Below are 13,896 nucleotides of genomic sequence, written 5' to 3' on the forward strand. Positions count from 1 at the left end.
ACTTTCCCTCTTTATCTCATTGAACTCTTAGAGGTCATGTGGCTGCTTCTGAGTCAGTCTTTTAATTGGGAAGGCTGGGTGCTGACCCTCTCAGGCCTGGGTTCATGCACTAATCCCTGGCAAGGCTAAGGGGTTCCCCTTAGAACCATCATGCACAGTCTTCAAGCCAGGAATGGGGTCACCTTGTCCTTGGACCCATAAGTGGCAGAGGGCAGATAACTGAACAAGAGCATGGGTCTGTTAAGAAGGAGGAAGGGGCTATAGATGCTGAGTAAGCTGTCAACGGTCTTTGCTATGTTTGAGTCCACCATTAGATGAATCTCCTTGAGGACAGTAATACTGCCTTTTTCATCTCTGTACTCCCAATACTTGGCACAATGTCTAACATATAGCAGGCATTCAAGAAAAACCTGTTGAATGACTAAGTTATAAGGACATTAAAATATAAGTTAGTTAGAAGGAAGACAACCTTAAGAGAAAAGCCACATTTTGGCCAAATGAAGAAAATCCATGTATATTTCGCAGCACTTTATTCCCTACCTCATGGCTAACCCTACCCTTTGTTATTCCAGATGATGCGTGTCCTTCTAACTGTAGAAATGTCCTTGTCAGTCACTAAAATTAAGTATCTAGTGGACAAAGGTTTGAAGGACAATAAGTCATTGAAAAATGTAGACTGATCGGCAAATAGTGGACAGCATATGAAGCTGTGGCCTCCACCTCCTGGTGGGTGCTGTTGATGGCCATGGATCAAACTAAATGCTGCAGGCAGAGATTCACTGAGTTCAGATACTATCCAAATGTTCTGAAACCATTGGGTGAATGATCCCTGGAAATTTTAATCACCGTATTGAAAGTCCTTCAGGGAACAACAACATTTAGAGTAAATATGACTTCTGGCACTCTGCCACATTATGCAGGTCTGCAGGATGATGGTGGGAATCTGCACTGACCTCTTCTAGTCAGTCACTTTCCTGTATGTGCAACTTTTGGTGACAAGATGCATGAACCCAACTGGAACCAGCTGAATATTCTGGAGTTGCTCTCAGCGTCCACTAAAAGCCAGAATCCAGGCTTTGGGAAGGAAAGGCAAATCCAGCACCTCGAAAACTAGACTGAGAGACCTGAACTCCACCAAGATTTACTCACTGTCACTCTTGGCTTTTCTCTGTTTTTGGAGCGCTGATCTCTCCCAGTCTCTACAGATGATGTTGCAGCTCTTTGCTTTGCTTCTTCTGAACTTGGTCTCCAGAGGCAAACACTCACAGGAAATATTGTGATTGGCACAAACTTGGGTGACACCCACACAATTTGGACCAATTAGTGGCCATGAGCTCAGGTCCAATTATTGGGCCAGCTTGGGTTAGAGATCTTCTCTCAGACCAGTGACACACCAGTGTTTAATGTGCTAAGTTCATGCACCTCTCATTTGCAGCAAGTGTGCACAGACCTTGGAATCTCTTAGCTGTGTGATTTTGGACAAGTTATTTAACTCTTTGTGCCCAAGGTTGCTTATCTGCAAGTGAAAATAATAATATTATATGGACATTGTTGTGTGTGTGTGTGTGTGTGTGTATATATATATATATATATATAAAGTATGTATGAATGGATAATGTTCATTAGCTCTCACAATGTCACAATGTCCACATCATTATTATTCCCATTGTTTAGAACAGTGCCTGAGACATAGTAAGTGCTGTGTAAGTTGTAGCTTACCAATTAGCTATTAACTGGGTCAGACCAGGAAAGAGTGTTTCACCAAAAGAAGCGTGGGCCTTAGGTTGCTGCTTGACCTTGCCTATTTGTCCTAATGATAATGTTGAAATTATGGCCCAGATGAGTGGCCCTGTCTATTAGACTCAGCTGCTTGCTACTGGATTCCCCTGATGCTGGCCATATTTAAATGCAGAAAGACCCAATCCTGGGTCATCTAAACCACTCTGAAAGGGCATTGCCAGTCCTTCTGACCAAGGTCAAGGTTGGCATGTGGGGCCTGTGCCTGCATGGGGGGCCAAATGCCCTCTTGATTCTTCATGTCATTGCATTCATGGGCTCAAAAATGCAAGCCTTGGCTTCAGTGCAGTTCCTCATTCTCCAGAATGATGCATCAGTGTGTACTCTGAAAGGCCTTGTTGCCACCTGTCCCTGGCCTGAAGGGTCAAGATTAAGGACACCATGAAAAATATCTTGTTATGTTTAGTTTGTGTTTGGCTTGGGAAAACTATAATTAGGATCACCTAGCATTATCCAGAAGAGTTATTCATGCCTTATAAACACTACCAACAGAATTAGAAGAACAAGTTTGGTCAGCAAGCACACATTAAAACATGATGTCTTTGGTTGATAGAAAAATCTGACAAATCCTATTTCTATTTTCCAAAAGAGTGAGCAGTCTTATGAGAGAGTCTTTTGGATTAGAAGACTGTGTGTCTTTAAAAACATATATGGAACTGTGGCACCCCTGGCACCCCTGAGCTTACAAAATCTCCAGTGGTTCCCACAGCTCTTAGAATACAATTTGCAGTCCTTATCAGGGGTTATAAGACCCCTGATCTGCATTCTTTAATATGGTGGCCTCTGAACACAAGTCACTATTTAAATTAAATGCAGTTACAATTAAAAGTTTAGTTTGTTATTTTCATTGGCCTCATTTTAGGTGCTGAATAGATGCATCCATATTAGACAGCACAGATATAGAGCATCACTATAATTCCAGAAGTTTCACCATCTTTCATTTTCTCCAGCACACAAAACTTTTTCCCACCATTACACATTTCTCCCTTCTTCCCTCTTCGCCTCTGTAACTCATCCGGTTTCAGGTTAAGTGTTACCTTCTCAGAGAGGCTTTCCTTGATCTCTCCTTCTAAATTAGGTCCCCCAGTTAGTCTTTCTCATAGCAGCCTGTCCTTTGCTTTCATGCTACTTAAGATTTATGGTTATGTAGTTATTTTTGTGGGGAATGCCTGACTTCCCCTCTAAGTTGTAAGCTCATGAGGACCGTCAGTGTCAGTACCTTAACCTCACTGTTCAACATATAGCAGGTGCTCAATCAATATTTGTTGAATGAACGCATGATTACCTGGGTTCTCATATGTGCCACCCCCACATGACACATTCTTTTTGGTTTTCAGAGGAGACAGAAACCTTAATTTTCTCTTTCCACATATATTTTCTTCCTCCCCTTACTCTGCTATAGGTCACACTTAAAATTCCCTTGCAATCTGCTCTTCCAAGCTAGCCCATTAGAGCCTGTCTCTGTGCCATGTCTGTGCCATAACCATGTTAATGGGATGTACAGTTTCCCTGGAAAAAAGGAAGGTATGTTGGCGGAGTAAACTAAACTTTCTTGTTCAAGGTCTATGGTTTATTTTTCATAATACTAATTGACAGGGTAAGCTATTTTATTTTTCCTATATCTATGTAATTAATATGTCCACTTTAGAAATCAATTATCCTTGTTAATTACCGTTGGTGCTATGGCTATAAACTGAATGCCAGTCTTGCTAACAAACTGAATAAGACATAATTTCTTGTTGTTCAAAGAGATGATAAACTCTAATCAGCAGCAAATTCAATCAAAACTTACTGACATCAATTGAAATCACATTAGACTTTGTAAAAAAAAATAGGATAATTATGCTCGTCTTGTAAGTTGCAGGTATTGTAACAACTCTAAAATGTGGGCCTATTTGAATAAATGCTTATGTTTGCTGGCTCTACGCAAGCAGATGCAGAAACGTATAATCTGCATAAATAAATCAGGAGACTATTTTCCCCCCTCATAGCTCTTTAGTTCTATGAGATACAATTAATTCAACTTTTTTTTTTTTTAATGGGCCCAAGGTAATGAGGTAAGCAGGTGTTAGTGTGCTGGCCACTGAAGGAGGACAGCCCCTGGTACAGATTTGTCACATGGGGTTACTTTTTAAATCTCCCTTGATTATTTAGAGATAAACTTAATAGTGATTAAGATAATGACTCCTGGAGCTATGCTGGCTGGGGTCAAGTCCCAGCTCCACTGCTCAGAACTGTGCGTCTCAGCCAAGTGTAGGGAGGATGTAGGTGCTCTGTCCCGATCCCTCTGAGTCCCTCTTAGTGGATTCACTGGGATGACCCTTACCCAATGACTGAAGAGCACAGGAATACAAAGGGCTCAGTTCTGTCATATTGTGATGTCATAAGAAATATATATTTGGTTTCTGTCCCTGGTTCCTGGCACAAAGCTCATAAAACCCTTGGAATCTCCAGAATGATGAGGGTCTTTTGTATGCTGATGAGATGACTGATGGCTGGGGGTCTCTAGGTAGCTTCAGGATGCGGGCTGGTCACACGAAAGACCCGGGCATAATTAGAGTGATGGGACTTTCAGCCCCATCCCTTTCCCAAACCTCCAGGGAAGGGAGGGGGTTTGAAGGTTCAGTTGATCACCTTTAATCGATCATGCCAATGTAATGAGGCCTCCATGAAAACCCCAAAGGCCCAGGTTCAGAGAGCTTCCTGGTTGCCGAACATGTAGAGGTTCCGTGCTCCTTCCCACGTGCTTTGCCCTATCTCTTCATCCGGTTCATCTGTATTTGTGTGTGTGTATGTGTGTGTGTGTGTTTGTGAGAGAGAGAAAGTGAGAGAGAGAGAGAGATGGAGGGAGATGGTCTCCCTGTGTTGCCCAGGCTAGAGTGCAGTGGTATGATCATAACTCACTGCGGCCTTGAACTCCTAGGATCAAGTGATCCTCCCACCTCAGCCTCCTGAGTAGCTGGAACTACAAGCATGCACCACCATGCCTGGAAAAGTTTTTTTTTTCTCTTTTTTGTACAGATGAGGTTCTTGCTATGTTGCCTAGGCTGGTCTTGAACTTCTGGCCTCAAGAAATCCTCCTCCTGATCCTCCTGCCTCAGCCTTCCAAAGTGTTGGGATTACAGGTATGAGCCACCACACCTGGCATCATCTGTATCATTTGTAATATACTTTACAATAAATAGGTAAACGTGTAAGCTATTTCTCTGAGTTCTGTGAGTCCCTGTAGGAAATTGCTGCTTTGGGCTGGTTGATCAGAAGCACAGCTCACATCCTGAGACTTGGAATTAGCATCTGAAGTCGGGGGAAGTCTGTGGGGCTGGGCCCTTAACCCATGGGATCTGTTGCTAACTCCAGGTAGACAGTGTCAGATTTAAATCGAACTTAATGATGCCTGGCTGGTGTTTGCTGGAGAATTGCTTGGTTGGTATGTGGGGAAAAATGTACACACACATTTAGGTAACCAAAGGTGAATTGTTTTGTGTTGTGTTGACTGTGTGAAAATAGGAAAAACAATTTGTGATTTTCCTTCAGAATTCTCCTGTCTTGAGTTGGCACAACTATGAGAGCATTTACACTCCAGAGCTCCCCGAAGGATCAGGCGAATGCTACCCCATGCAAAACTTTGGCTGATTTCTTACTTTTTGCTTATCTTCCTCCCTTTTCCTGTCCAACTCACCCCAACACCTGTGCTGCCTGTGCTCTCTCTCCCAGAGGCATTTCCTTAAGAAACCATTTGCGCACAACCTTTTTTTTTTTTTTTTTTTTTTTTGAGATGGAGTCTCACTCTGTTGCCCAGACTGGAGTGCAGTGGCGCGATCTCGGCTCACTGCAACCTCTGCTTCCAGGGTTCAAGCAATTCTCCTGTCTCAGCCTCCTGAGTAGCTGGGACTACAGGTGCACCCCATCACTCCCAGCTAATTTTTTCTATTTTTAGTAGAGACGGAGTTTCACCATGTTGGTCAGGCTGGTTCAAACTCCTGACCTCACGTGATCCACCCACCTCGGCCTCCCCAAATGCTGGGATTACAGATGTGAGCCACTACGCCTGGTCTTGCACACGAATCTTCATCTCAGGGTCTTTTGTTGAGGAGTCTGACCAAATACAACAAGTTTCTTAAATGTCTGCACTTCATTTTTCTTTTCTGTCATTTGGAAATAATGATAGGACTTTAGTCATGGGATCGGTATGGGTTAATTCATGAAAAGCACATGAAGCTGTGTGTGGTGGGCCCTACATAGAAGGTAGATATTATTAGTAGTATGATTACAGCTTTATGAACTAACTATAATGTCCTAATTCATTATTGGACATTAATGTCCTAATACATATTATTCTATTGTATGGAATACTGTATTGTAATGCAATATTGCAATATGTAATACTGTATTGTATTATGTATCATACAATGGTATGTACACTTCGCTAATGCAATACAGTACAGTGTGGTTTAGTGAAATGAACTGAGGGGACACACTTGGATTTAAATTTTGGCTCTGCTATTGACTCTGTGACCTTTAGAAAGCTTTTCCTAACTTCTCTGAATCTCCATTTCCTCCTCTGTGAAACTGGGGATATAAACATGCTACGTACACCTGATTTGGTGGTTGTGAGGATTTGAAGAGAGAATGATGGTCACAGGAGTGGCATCATGCCTGGCTCACAGTAGGCACTTCATCAATGGCAGCTCCTATGATTACTCTTATTATTAATATGTCTTGCAAAGCAACTAACATCAGATTCAATGCAACTAACAGTTATTAATAGCAATAATAGCTAGGAATATTTGCCAGCATGCCCTCACTGACTCTGATCCATGTAACTACTGTGAGTGTTGGGCAGGGCAGGGATTGTGTGACAAAAAGATAGATAACACAACTGAGGCTCATGATGAGTTAATTACTCAGGAGAATTAAAGCAGCTGATTTGGCACAAAAGCAGAACAAAAACCCAGAGTTAGTCTGTATTCTGTTCTGTGTCTGCTGTACCGTGCTTCCCTGTGTGTGAAAACATTGGGAAAGTTTATGGAGAGGAGGGAGTGAAGACAGAAGAGCTGTCCCCAGACATTTGAAAGAGAGGGGTGCTGTGGCATGGTAGTTTTGAATGACAAGGGCCTCAGTGGCCAGGTGACCTGTATTTGAACTCAGCTCCACCCCTTACTGTGTGAGTTGGGGCAGGTCACAACCTCTCTGTGCTCTGCTTCCTCACATATAAAATGAGACATTGCTGGAACTTTCCATATAGTTTTGTGAAGATTAAACAGATGTGTCTGAGGCAGGACTGATTTATCCATTAGACATTGTAGGCACATGCCTAGGGGTCACAAAACTTGTAGGATCCCAGGAAATGTTTTTGTTTTTTTTTTTTTGAGATGGTGTCTCGCTCTGTCTCCCAGGCTGGAGTGCAGTGGCGCGATCTTGGCACACTGCAGCCTCTGCCTCCTGGTTCAAGCGATTCTCCTCTCTCCGCCTCCCAAGTAGCTGGGACTACAGGCGCCCACCACAACGCTCGGCTAATTTTTTGTATTTTTAGTAGAGACGGGGTTTCACCACTTTAGCCAGGATGGTCTCTATCTCCTGACCTCATGATTCGCCCACCTTGGCCTCCCAAAGTGCTGGGATTGCAGGCGTGAGCCACAGCGCCTGGTGTTTTAATTTCTTTTAAAAATCAGAAGGGAAAAAAATGAACTTTTCGATGTAATATTTTATTACATACTTTATTACATAGTCATCTTTATACCAATGCAATCATAAAATAGAATTTGTTATTTAATAATATTATTTTTTTAATGGAGGAAGGGGACCATGAAGGCAAAGTATGTAGAATTCCCGGCAGTCATAATGTGGCTCTGGTGAGAGGTATTTAGTGCACAGGCCGGCACTGCACAGGGTGAGTATTAGGCATTCTTTCTCTGTAGGGGGCGCTGCAGAGTTAACTCAGAGCCGCTGGGTTCACGGAGGCTCAGTGCACCCACACATTCCGCCCTCTTTTCCTTTCTCCACAAGAGCTCCTGGGCTGTACCTGCACCAGATAGAGAATACACCGCTGACCAGACTTTCTCTTAGGAGGGACTTCAGCGAAGTCCGTGGGTTAGAGAGGCAGACCTCACAGTGGGGCCGGATGAGGGTGCAGCTTTTTTGGCTAAGATCAGGGAAAACTCATCCGTGACTCTGGGGTCTGTGTCTGGGATTGGGAGGCGGCCAAGCAGGTGGTAGAGACAGCTGCGAGCTGGGCCTGTGGGATGACGGTGTTCTATGCATGTGACCTCCAGCTGTGACCCACCCAAGTCTTCAGCAAAGTCACCCAACCTACAGACTTTCTCCAAAGTTAGACTGAGGAGAACTGCGCTGAGAAGTTCAAGGCCACAGTCACAACTGCATCATGGCTGAAGAAGAGGAGCTTTAGGAGATTAGAAAGAGAAAGGAGATTAGAAATTCCTTATTCTGGCTGGGCGCGGTGGCTCATGCCTCTAATTCCAGCACTTTGGGAGGCCGAGGAGGGTGGATCACCTGAGGTCACGAGTTCAAGACCATCCTGGCCAACATGGCAAAACCCTGTCTCTAGTAAACATACAAAAAATTAGCTAGGAATGGTAGCGGGCACTTGTAATCCCAGCAACTTGGGAAGCTGAGGCAGGAGAATAGCTTGAACCCAGGAGGCGGAGTTCCGGTGAGCTGAGATTGCGCCATTGCACTCCAGCCTGGGCAACAAGAACAAAACTCTGTCTCAAAAAAAAAAAAAAAGAAAGAAAAAATTCCTTATTCCGTGGGAGACACTTGAGTGTGGAGTAGCCTTGCTACTCCAGATGCAGCCCAGCAACCCCAGCCTCCTCTAGGACATTGTTAGAAATGCACAATCTTGTGTCCACCCCAGGCTGGCTGCATTTTTACAGGACGTGTGGTCTTTGTGTACATTAAAATTTTGGATGCACTGCTCTAGTTCCTAGGCCACTTGGCCACTGCTGTAAAATGGACCCGGAACTCCACCCATCTGGAAGAGATTGCTTCCTTTTCTTAGCAAGGGGAGCAGGAACTAGAAGATAAGGAACTTCCACTTTTTGGTTTAGGTCAGCATTTCTCAGCCTTGGTCACTCATTAAAATCACCCGAAGACCAACTCAAGCAGAAACTCTGATAGTGGGAATGAGGACTGGTAGATGTTAAACGTTTCCCATGTGATTGTACTGTGTGGCCAGATGTGAAAACCACCAATCTAGGCCTTCGGCTGCAGGGGTAAAGGGGAAGGAATTTCAATGGAGAATTTCCTGCAAGGCCATAGGACCAGATCTCTGGCTAAAATGGAAGAACAGTTTTGTCTGAAGTCTTCTCTCTACGTAGGTGTGATAACCACAATCGACAGGTGGCTGTGGAGGTGTAGGGAATCCAAGACCAGGGCTGTTCCTCTTTAACTCTTTGAGGATCGCTTGCTCTGTGGCTAGTCCAACTCTCCTCATCTTGTGTGAGATGGAAGCTGTGTAAAGAATATGGAGCCTTTAAAGGAAAGACCTCTGAGCGATAGGTGTCCTTATTATTTATTTATTCATTTGAGATGGATGCTCGCTCTGTTCCCCAGGCTGGAGTGCAATGGCACAATCTCAGCTCACTGCAACCTTTGCCTCCCAGGTTCAATCAATTCTCCTGCCTCAGCCTCCCAAGTAGCTGGGATCACAGGCACCCACCACCACACCTGGCTAATTTTTGTATTTTTAGCAGAGACGGAGGTTTCACCATATTGGTTAGGCTGGTCTTGAACTCCTGACCTCAGACAATCCACTTGCCTCGGCCTCCCAAAGTATTGGAATTATAGGCGTGAGCCACCACACCCGGCCTGATATTTTTAGTACCTAGACAAATCTGAGGCAAAGGTTTCCTGAGGGAAGGCAGGGCATGAACAGAAGTGGGTATCAGAGAGCAGTGAGCCTCTGTGCATCTTATCCCTGGATCTGTTTCAACATCAAGCTTCTTGTTTTATGGATTAAAAAAATATATATGTGACAAAGGACTTTAGGACCGATACAACAGGTATAAATTACTCTGTAAGTTTTGAGGGGGAGAAGGTGTCACATTTCTAGATTTGTCTAAATCACGTAAACCCTGGCTCCGGGTCTCTGCTCACCAAGGTCCCTGAGAAGCCCAATGACAGCCACATGACTGGCCTGCTTTGCAATCCTGGGGCTTCCACACACTATAATAATATAGGGAGAGAGGAGGCTGCGAGGCATCTGTCCGCAGTGATCACACCACTCTGCTACAAATGCAGAGGTCAGGTCCTGTTCCTTCAATGTCCTTTCTGGTATCTCTGCTTCCAGTGACACCAGAGACATGCCTCACAACACATCTTTCCCTCACTTGGATCAGCACTGTGTCCCAAGGCCCCTCCCTTGGCCCCCTGAAGTCACTGAATTTAGTGTCCAGGCTCTCCGTAGTCGCCCCCACGCAACCTCTCCAAGGTCCTGCAGTCCTGGAGTGATGTCTGAGAGTAGACTGCAGCCTCCATCCCTGCTGCAGCCTAAAGCCTTTGCCCTCGCCTTGCAGCATGGGATCCAGCCCCCTGGTAACAGGTCAGTCCTTCTCCTTTGCCCTCAGAGGACAAATGCCTCCATTCTCTTTCCCACTAAACGCGCTGTCCGATAGGGTGACCATGAGTGCCATGTGACTATTCCTGGAGCAGCTGACATGTATCTAGTTCAAATTGCAACATGCTGCAAGTGTGAGATCTACACCATATTCTGGGGACTTGGTACAAAGGAAACGTAAAATATTTCAATAATAGTTTTTATATCACAAACATGTTGAAATAATATTTTTAAACTATTGGGTTGAATAAATATATTATGAAAATTAATTTCACCTATTTCATTTTACTCTTTCAAGTGCTTACTAGAAAATTTAAAGTTCACACATGGTTCACATTATATTTATTTTGGACAGCAGCACTCTCTGCCCAGTGCCTTTCTCCCCACCTCAGAATGAAAAGCTAGGGGAACAGGAGGGAGCATGTGCAGGGAAGCCCCCTCCCATCAGGCCTGAAGTGCAAGTAGGCCTGTCCCTGTTCCTGCCTCACTCTTCCTGGAAAGCCTGGATCTCTGCATCTGAGCACCTTGCTGCCCTGGTCTGTTGCGAGCATGTCAAGGAGGTAAACAGCGTTACTACATTGTGAGCCAATGTCTTGGTCTTATTTATTCTTAATGTTCTCTCTGGTTTTACAGATGAGGGGGCCAAAGCCCAGAGAGGACAAGCGACTTACTTCTTTGTTTTTATTTTTTTATTTTATTTTATTTTTTTATTTTATTATTATTATACTTTAAGTTTTAGGGTACATGTGCACAATATGCAGGTTTGTTACATGTCTATACCTGTGCCATGTTGGTGTGCTGCACCCATTAACTCGTCATTTAGCATTAGGTATATGTCCTAATGCTATCCCTCCCCCCTCCCCCCTCCCCCTACCCCACAACAGTCCCTGGAGAGTGATGTTCCCCTTCCTGTGTCCATGTGTTCTCATTGTTCAATTCCCATCTATGAGTGAGAACATGCGGTGTTTGGTTTTTTGTACTTGCGATAGTATGCTGAGAATGATGGTTTCCAGTTTCATCCATGTCCCTACAAAGGACATGAACTCTTCATTTTTTATGGCTGCATAGTATTCCATGGTGTATATGTGCCACATTTTCTTAATCCAGTCTATCATTGTTGGACATTTGGGTTGGTTCCAAGTCTTTGCTATTGTGAATAGTGCCACAATAAACATACGTGTGCATGTGTCTTTATAGCAGCATGATTTATAATCCTTTGGGTATATACCCAGTAATGGGATGGCTGGGTCAAATGGTATTTCTAGTTCTAGATCCCTGAGGAATGGCCACATGGACTTCCACAATGATTGAACTAGTTTACAGTCCCACCAACAGTGTAAAAGTGTTCCTATTTCTCCACATCCTCTCCAGCACCTGTTGTTTCCTGACTTTTTAATGATTGCCATTCTAACTGGTGTGAGATGGTATCTCATTGTGGTTTTGATTTGCATTTCTCTGATGGCCAGTGATGATGAGCATTTTTTCATGTGTTTTTTGGCTGCATAAATGTCTTCTTTTGAGAAATGTCTGTTCATATCCTTTGCCCACTTATTGATGGGGTTGTTTGTTTTTTTCTTGTAAATTTGTTTGAGTTCATTGTAGATTCTGGATATTAGCCCTTTGTCAGATGAGTAGGCTGTGAAAATTTTCTCCCATTCTGTAGGTTGCGTGTTCACACTGATGGTAGTTTCTTTTGCTGTGCAGAAGCTCTTTAGTTTAATTAGATCCCATTTGTCAATTTTGGCTTTTGTTGCCATTGCTTTTGGTGTTTCAGACATGAAGTCCTTGCCCATGCCTATGTCCTGAATGGTATTGCCTAGGTTTTCTTCTAGGGTTTTTATGGTTTTAGGTCTAACATGTAAGTCTTTAAACCATCTTGAATTAATTTTTGTATAAGGTGTAAGGAAGGGATCCAGTTACAGCTTTCTACATATGGCTAGCCAGTTTTCCCAGCACAATTTATTAAATAGGGAATCCTTTCCCCATTGCTTGTTTTTCTCAGGTTTGTCAAAGATCAAATGGTTGTAGATATGTGGCATTATTTCTGAGGGCTCTGTTCTGTTCCATTGATCTATGTCTCTGTTTTGGTACTAGTACCATGCTGTTTTGGTTACTGTAGCCTTGTAGTATAGTTTGAAGTCAGGTAGCGTGATGCCTCTGGCTTTGTTCTTTTGGCTTAGGATTGACTTGGCGATGCGGGCTCTTTTTTGGTTCCATATGAATTTTAAAGTATTTTTTTCCAATTCTGTGAAGAAAGTCATTGGTAGCTTGATGGGGATGGCATTGAATCTATAAATTACCTTGGGCAGTATGGCCATTTTCACGATATTGATTCTTCCTACCCATGAGCATGGAATGTTCTTCCATTTGTTTGTATCCTCTTTTATTTCATTGAGCAGTGGTTTGTGGTTCTCCTTGAAGAGGTCCTTCACATCCCTTGTAAGTTGGATTCCTAGATATTTTATTCTCTTTGAGGCAATTATGAATGGGAGTTCACTCATGATTTGGCTCTCTGTTTGTCTGTTATTGGTGTATAAGAATGCTTGTGATTTTTGTACATTGATTTTGTATCCTGAGACTTTGCTGAAGTTGCTTATCAGCTTAAGGAGATTTTGGGCTGAGACAATGGGGTTTTCTAGATATACAATCATGTCATCTGCAAACAGGGACAATTTGACTTCCTCTTTTCCTAATTGAATGCCCTTTATTTCATTCTCCTGCCTAATTGCCCTGGCCAGAAATTCCAATACTATGTTGAATAGGAGTGGTGAGAGAGGGCATCCCTGTCTTGTGCCAGTTTTCAAAGGGAATGCTTCCAGTTTTTGTCCATTCAGTATGATATTGGCTGTGGGTTTGTCATGGATAGCTCTTATTATTTTGAGATACGTCCCATCAATACCTAAGTTATTGAGAGTTTTTAGCATGAAGGGTTGTTGAATTTTGTCAAAGGCCTTTTCTGCATCTATTGAGATAATCATGTGGTTTTTGTGTTTGGTTCTGTTTATATGCTGGATTACATTTATTGATTTGCATGTATTGAACCAGCCTTGCATCCTAGGGATGAAGCCCACTTGATCATGGTGGATAAGCTTTTTGATGTGCTGCTGGATTCGGTTTGCCAGTATTTTATTGGGGAGTTTTGCATCAATGTTCATCAAGGATATTGGTCTAAAATTCTCTTTTTTGGTTTTGTCTCTGCCAGGCTTTGGTATCAGGATGATGCTGGCCTCATAAAATGAGTTAGGGAGGATTCCCTCTTTTTCTATGGATTGGAATAGTTTCAGAAGGAATGGTACCAGCTCTTCCTTGTACCTCTGGTAGAATTCGGCTGTGAATCCATCTGGTCCTGGACTTTTTTTGGTTGGTAAGCTATTGATTATTGCCATAATTTCAGAGACTGTTATAGGTCTATTCAGAGATTCAACTTCTTCCTGGTTTAGTCTTGGGAGGGTGTATGTGTCCAGGAATTTATCCATTTCTTCTAGATTTTCTAGTTTATTTGCATAGAGGTGTTTGTAGTATTC

At 43.2% G+C, this 13,896-nt stretch overlaps 1 long non-coding RNA gene across 1 annotated transcript in view; it reads left to right on the forward strand.

The window, feature by feature from the left end:
- Positions 1–4,244: 4,244 nt before the first annotated feature.
- LOC134758301 (uncharacterized) overlaps positions 4,245–13,896 on the forward strand; it is a 222,307-nt gene continuing 212,655 nt past the window's right edge. The window contains exons 1-2 of the long non-coding RNA XR_010133338.1: positions 4,245–4,306; positions 4,819–4,922. This is a non-coding gene — a long non-coding RNA (uncharacterized lncRNA). The remainder of the gene's footprint in view (positions 4,307–4,818; positions 4,923–13,896) is intronic.

The sequence above is a fragment of the Gorilla gorilla genome, chromosome 3, assembly GCF_029281585.2.
Source record: "Gorilla gorilla gorilla isolate KB3781 chromosome 3, NHGRI_mGorGor1-v2.1_pri, whole genome shotgun sequence".
NCBI classification, from domain to species: Eukaryota; Metazoa; Chordata; class Mammalia; order Primates; family Hominidae; genus Gorilla; species Gorilla gorilla.